The 7211-nt window shown below is 43.8% G+C and overlaps 1 pseudogene; it reads left to right on the top strand.

Annotated features, from left to right (window-relative positions):
• Positions 1–5110: 5110 nt before the first annotated feature.
• Positions 5111–6710, top strand: LOC142447123 (T-complex protein 1 subunit eta pseudogene; annotated as a pseudogene).
• Positions 6711–7211: the final 501 nt, after the last annotated feature.

The raw sequence follows: 7211 nt of genomic DNA, 5'->3' as shown, positions 1-7211 counted from the left end.
ATGTACCTAATAGTAATAACATTAGAATTGCACAATCACAGTGGATAAAAGCAAATGATTACAATGTCAATAAGAGCAGAAGCTCCTGAAATGAACAAAGATGTGAATTTCCTGATCGAAGGGTGTCACAGTTACACAATTTCATGTCAATTTGATTAAAAAAAAAAAAAAGAAGGGGTGGAATTAGCCTGTCACTCAGGTCACAGTCTGATGATCCCTCCTTGTGGGCATGACCTTCTCTGGGATTTGGGAACTCTCTCTCTTGGTTCTGCCATCAGAATTTTTCTCTCGATTCACCTTCTTGTTGACAAGCCACATGGAGTCACGCTTATGGCGGCTAGAGTCCAGGAGCTGTGTGCCCTGCCATTGGATCCACAGGACTTTCCACCCACCCGCTGGTGATCTTGCTGCATTTGACATCATTGCATGTGCTGCATGAGTTTGAAGATTAATTCATGAGCTAACAATATTGGACTTATGGACTTGATCTGACTGATCTAGGATGCTTTATTGATGTATTATGGCTTCTTGATATAATGTTCTTTCTTACACATACCTCCCAAGGGGTTCCCCCAAAACAAGAATTATTATTTTTCAAAGCTATGTATTTAATTATATTTTTACAAAACAACCTTAACACCATCAAAGTATTCTCCATTACACTTAATATATATGTCAAACCTGAGATTCCATTCTTGGAAACAATTTTCAAACTCATGTTTGGATGGCTGATAGCACCTCCCTCGTTTTTTCTTCATCTCTTCTAATTTGTGAAATTGCTCTCCTTTTATGTTCTTTTTCATTCACAGAATCAAAAACAAGTCACAGAGTGAGGTCAGGTGAGTAAGGTGCGTGGGGCAAGAGACGCATGATGTGTTTTTTGCCCAAAATTGGTACATTGAGATGGCTGCGTGAGCAGGTGTATTGTCGTGGTGGCAAAATCCATCCCCCGTCTGCCATAAATCAGATCTTTTTTGTGGCACACTGGTCTGCTATCTTTTCAGAACCTCTAAATAGAAAGCTTGATTAACAGTCTGACCTGGTGGAATGAACTCCAAATGCACTAGGTATCCACATTTTCATGTGCTTGGGAAGTTGACAGATGTCCAGAATGAGGTTTGTCATCAATCGACATTTCACCTTTTTTGAAACGAGAAAATCACTCATAAACTTGAATTTTTCCCACAGCGCTATCCTTGTAAGCTGTGTTCAACAACACAACAGTTTCTGCAGGCATTTTTCTGGAGCAGGAATCAAAACTTTACAGCTGCATGCTGTGTCTTAAATTGGTCATCATAAAAAAAGAGGTACAAGCAAAACTGCTCTTATGAAAAAATTCACTGTGACCAGAGAGAAACTTCCCATGAGATACCATTGCCTAATGGGAAAAATTAGTACTAGGAAATTAGTACTCCACTCTGCCTAGTGGTGCTTTTTTCCGGGTTTTTTGGGAGGGTATCCTCTTTTATACAAGTGTCTCTGGATTTGTTTCTCTAGTCTACCCAAAACTAACACAAAGGGGTTCAATAAATACTGAACAACGTTCACGAAACAAACACAAACTTTCATTTAGAATGGTCTTGCAAGCATTTCCTGAAATCAATGCTTGGTCTAGTAGAAGGCCAGTGAAAAGGGGAAGACCCTCAACATAGGGCCAGGATTGACATAGGGGCTACAATTGGCTCAAATATCGGAACAATTGTGAGAATGACACAGAACCTGGGAGACAGGTTGCTATGAGTCGGAACCAACTTGACGGCACCTAACAACAATAATGATAAAGGGAAGCTTCTTCCAACTACATAGTTTAAATTACAGGTGGTTCTGTAACGCTCAACAGCTATGCTAAAACAGCATTATAACCTTATTAGTGGGTTTCCACTTTTGAGCATGAACTTAAGGCAGAATGGTAGGCTTAGTTAGTGCAGAGTGTAGCTGTGGTAAACTCTGATGTTGTATGCATCACAGTCACACACTGGGAGGTGGAATAGGAGCATGTAAGGGGGCTGAATAGTTTTTTCTTTAAATATTAAACAAAACCAAAACAGTTGCCATCAAATTGACTTGCAGCGTGGTAGCTCATGTGCTCTGCAGGGTTATCAGTGCCTGTGGTCTTTATACAGCAGGTCTCCAGCCTCTTCTTCTAAGGCACCTCTGGGTGGGACAAAACCTCCAAGTTTTTGGTCAGTCACTGAGCACTAACCTTTGCACCCCCAGTACCTCCATTGTTTGCGTTTATAGAGGGGCAATAACAGTTTCCATGTAAAGTTGATAAGGCAAGAAGTGGCTATACAAACATATTATGTAGAATTATGATGGTAAGCTCCAGGAAAATTAATGACTGTCCCCATGGAGATAGGTCCTGATAGTTAGAGAAGGATATTTTACTTCTTATTTTCAGCTTCTGTGCATTTGAAATTTATCATTTTGACATAGGAATATTTCAAAATTAAAAAAAACTCTTCACATTTATAGAATTGTAGTTTTCATCCATGTTTTCCAAAGGAAGTTGGTAGAAACATACTAAGTTGAGTAGCTTCCTAGACTGTTTCACTAGATTTCAAAATCCACTTATCTTTAAAGAACTTCATTTAGTTGGGTGTTAAGGATTAAAATCAACTCTTAGAATTTTTAAGAGAAAATTAAGAGAAAAAGTGAGTAGCTCTCTGTGTGAGAAATAAAACACCATACTTTAGTTTAATTTATAGACATTGAAATCCAAAACTTCATCTTGACTCCAAATATTTCATATCAATACCAAGAAGAAAACATTACACCCAATTTCGGAATCTCCTACCCTCTTCTAAGTGGCACGCTCATCACAGCTCTGTAACGATGAACATCTATTTGTCTATCTACTTAATCTTTCTTTCTCTCCCCTCTCATATCTATTTCCTCATGACCAGGATAAATATATTTTGTAACTGAGGTGGAACAGCAGGTCTTGAGTTCTTTGTCTCTAAGTATAAATCCCGGTGACTTCTGGGTTCTGAGCAGAAAAGCCCAGAAGAACCCACTGTCTTTAATGTTTCTTTTGATAAAATAATTGACAAAAGTTTCTCTCTTAGTGTCTCCACCATAACCCTGTCATCGTTGTACGGTAGTGATAAAAGTGTATTATCTGCCTAGTACAAACTAGGATCTTCCTCTCCCTGGTAGGTTTTAAGGCCTTTACAATCTCTGCTCTGGAGTATTGCCCCTACTCAAAAGCTGAAAGACTAGTCTTTTCTCTCCATCCAATGTGGGCATTTAGCATCAATAGCAACGACAACCTGAGCCAATGAGAATGACTTGTGGGTCAGAATATCTGCTTAAAAACTTGTTGTTGAGATGGTGGATATGCTTGGGCATGTGTAGGTGTGTGCAGAGAGAGAACTGATCTAATGTTAGGGGTACTATTAGAAAAAATACGGCTTTGTGTTTTAGTGGGATGTGGAAGAAACTACCTGAGGATAGCAAGAGTCTATCGTCTGCAATGTATAAGGAGACCGAGATATTGCAAGAGGAAATATGGTTTCAGAGTTCTAGATTCTATTATCTCAATCTCAACTGAACAAATAACAATCTCCATGGTAATATATACCATTTATTTATAACATATTGACTATATACCAGTCACTTTTCTAAATATTCTCTATATGTGCACATCACGTCCATTTCTCACTTGTAAATATCATTAGGTTCCAAAGGCTAGGTTGTTATATGAAAATCGGCATTATACAAAAATGTAGGATGAGCACTCAGAATATAAAATGTAGCATAACTACATCATTACATAACTGTCAAATACCATCACTACATAAACACTAACTTGCGTCACCAGATAACTGACAAACTGTTAAGAACCATGGCCAACAAAGTGACACATAATCTTAACCGTCATAGACAGTTGCATTATTGCTTAGTTCCTCAGCATTTGTTGTTGTCAGGTGTGTGCAATTAATGCAGCAAATCATCAGACTTTTTACTATTGTGGTGAGAAATGTTGGATGGTGAGATCGTAGGTAAGTGAAGAGTAGGTATATAGGTCTATTCATGATCACTCTAGGAGGCAGGCGGCATTATGACTGCCTCTATGTTTGCCATGAAGCCACGGAGACACAGAGGTAAACTAAGTTACCTGAAGTTATAGACTGAAAAGAGATGGAGTTGAGATTTGAACCCAGGCATTGTTCACCACCTTTACCGGTTTCCTGTATGAGCAATGTTTTCCCCTCCCTTTTCTCAGTCTGTGAAGAGTGATTTGGTTCCCAGAATCATGCGTCGTGCTAGCCAGTGTTTTGTAGATTAGGGGCATCGCCACTATAATCTCCAGCCCCCTCTGCTCATGATTCACAGGCCGTTGGATCCGTCCCACTTTGCCCCAAGAATTTAACACTTCTCTTTTCAAGATGGAGGCCTCTGAGTCTGAGCTAGCTTGTCTGTTGATTTGATCAAGAGAATGTGGTGGAAGTCAGTTGTATAATTTCTGGGTCTAGGTTGTAAGAGGCCTTGTAGTTTCCACCCTTGTTCTCTTGGAATGTCCTATGACCAACTTTCAAATGTAAATGTGGTGATCTCAAATACCGCAGTTGATTTCTTGATCGTTGCTTCCATGACCATTGATTGTGGAGTCAAACAACATACATCTTTGACAACATCAATCTTCTCTCCCTTCATTAGGATGTCTATTTATTCAGTTCAAAATTCAGAGTATTTTGGTTTTCTTTACCCTTCGTTGCAATCCATATTGGAGGCTGCGGTCTTGATCTTTGTTAGCAAGTTCTTCATGTGGCTGCCTATTGTAGGTCATTACTCAGCTTCCTCTAATTCTCATGTGTGGTCTGCTTTATATAGCCAAGTTCTCAAATTATTTGCTCAGCATACAGCATGACTAAGTACAGTGAAAGAATTCAATCCCGACAAACACCTGTCCATGTATAGGCTCCATATGAGCATAACGAAGGGTTCTGGAATTTATCTCAATATTATATCATCCACATTTTAAAAAGAAATCATTTTATTGGATTGGGGCTCTTACAGCTATTAGAACAATCCATATATAAAATTATCAAGTTAGACTGGAGGACCGGGACCTAGAGAAAAGAGGGGGAAGAGCGGTGCACCAGTTATGCTGTTGAAAGATGGGGCAGATAGCTCCCAGGGCATCCTCCAGCTCGTGAGTAACATCAGCGCCTGCCAGGTGATCGCCGAGGCTGTGCGGACCACCCTGGGCCCACGGGGCATGCACACGCTCATCGTGGATGGGCGAGGTAAAGCAACAATTTCGAATGATGGAGCCACGATTCTGAAATTCCTCGATGTCGTGCATCCTGCAGCAAAGACGTTAGTGGACATTGCCAAGTCCCAAGACGCTGAGGTTGGCCACGGCACCACCTCAGTGACCCTCCTGGCCGCGGAGTTTCTCAAGCAGGTGAAACCGTCTGTGGAGGAAGGTTTGCACCCCCAGATCACCGTCCGAGCTTTCCGCACCGCCACCCAATTGGCAGTTAGCAAGATGAAAGAAATCGCCGTGACTGTGAAGAGAGAAGATAAAGTGGAGCAGAGGAAGCTGCTGGAGACGTGCGCCAGGACCGCGCTGAGCTCCAGGCTGATCTCCCCGCAGAAAGCCTTCTTCGCGAAGATGGTGGTTGATGCCGTGATGATGCTCATGACCTGCTGCAGCTCAAGATGACTGGCATCAAGAAAGCACAAGGCGGAGCCCTGCAGGAGTCCCGGCTGGTTGCTGGCGTCGTGTTCAAGAAGATGTTCTCCTACGCCGGGTTTGAAATGCAGCCCCAAAAGTATAGTAACCCCAAGATTGCCCTGCTGTGTGTGGAGCTGGAGCTGAAAGCCGAGAAGGACAACGCCGAGGTCCGAGTGCACACAGTGGAGGATTACCAGGCAATTGTTGATGCTGACTGGAACATTCTTTATGACAAGTTGGAGAAGATTCATCGTTCCGGAGCCAAAGTTGTCTTGTCCAAACTCCCTATGGGGGATGTGGCCACCCAGTACTTTGCTGACCGGGACCTGTTCTGTGCTGGCCGAGTGCCCGAAGAGGATCTGAAGAGAACAATGATGGCCTCCGCGCGGAGGCTCCATCCAGACCAGTGTGAACGCTCTGTCTGCAGAAGTGCCGGGCAGCTGCCAGGTCTTTGAGGAGACCCAGACTGCAGGCGAGAGGTACAATTTCTTCACCGGCTGCCCGAAGGCCAAGACCTGCACGATCAGCCTCCACGGCGGTGCTGAGCAGTTTATGGACGACGCCATCAAGATTGTCAGGCCCGCCATCAAGAAGGATTCGGTGGTGGCTGGCGGTGGAGCCATTGGGATGGAGCTCTCCAAGTACCTTCGGGATTACTCCGGGACCATGCCCGGGAAGCAGCAGCTGCTGATCGGGGCCTATGCCAAGGCCTTGGAGATCATCCCACGCCAGCTGTGCGACAACGCGGGCTTCGATGCCACCAACATCCTCAACAAGCTGTGCGCGCGGCATGCCCAGGGAGGCATGTGGTATGGGGTGGACATCAACAACGAGGACATTGCTGACAACTTAGAGGCCTTCGTGTGGGAGCCCGCGATGGTGCGTGCGCGTCAATGCCCCCACGGCAGCCTCGGAGGCCGCGTGCCTCATGGTGTCTGTAGACGAAACCATCAAGAACCCTCGCTCCACTGCGGACGCTCCACCCCCCGGGGTCCGAGGCCAGGGCTGGGGCCGCCCCTATTGAGAGAGAGCTCGCTCAGCACTCGATTGGTGACAGCTGTCTGGATGGTAGTGATTGGCCCACTGTGTGCTCACTGGGAGTTATTTAAATAAACTTAAGGTCTGGTGTTATCTTTTAAAAAAAATCAAGTTAATTTGTACATATGCTGCCACAATCATTTTTGATGCATTTTCTTTCTCATTGAGTGCTTGATATCAGTTCCTCTTGTTTCTTTTCCTCTGCTACCCTCCCACCCCCGTGAACCCTTGATAAATTGTAAATTATTATTATTTTCATATCTGACACCATTCACTGTCTCCCTTCACCCATGTTTCTGTTGTCAATCACCCTGGGGGTGGGGGTGTTATACATCGATCATTGTAGTCAGTTCCCCTATTCCCCCTTTCTCCCCGAACCCTTATGGTATCGCTACTCACATGACTATTCCTGAGGGGTTTATCTGTCCTGGATTCCGTGTGCCAAGAGCTCTTATCTGTACCAGTGCACATGCCCCAATCTAGCCAG

This window comes from Tenrec ecaudatus, chromosome 4 (genome assembly GCF_050624435.1).
Source record: "Tenrec ecaudatus isolate mTenEca1 chromosome 4, mTenEca1.hap1, whole genome shotgun sequence".
NCBI classification, from domain to species: Eukaryota; Metazoa; Chordata; class Mammalia; order Afrosoricida; family Tenrecidae; genus Tenrec; species Tenrec ecaudatus.
Note: the sequence above shows the minus strand (reverse complement) of the source record. Positions and strands in the feature narration are given on the sequence as shown.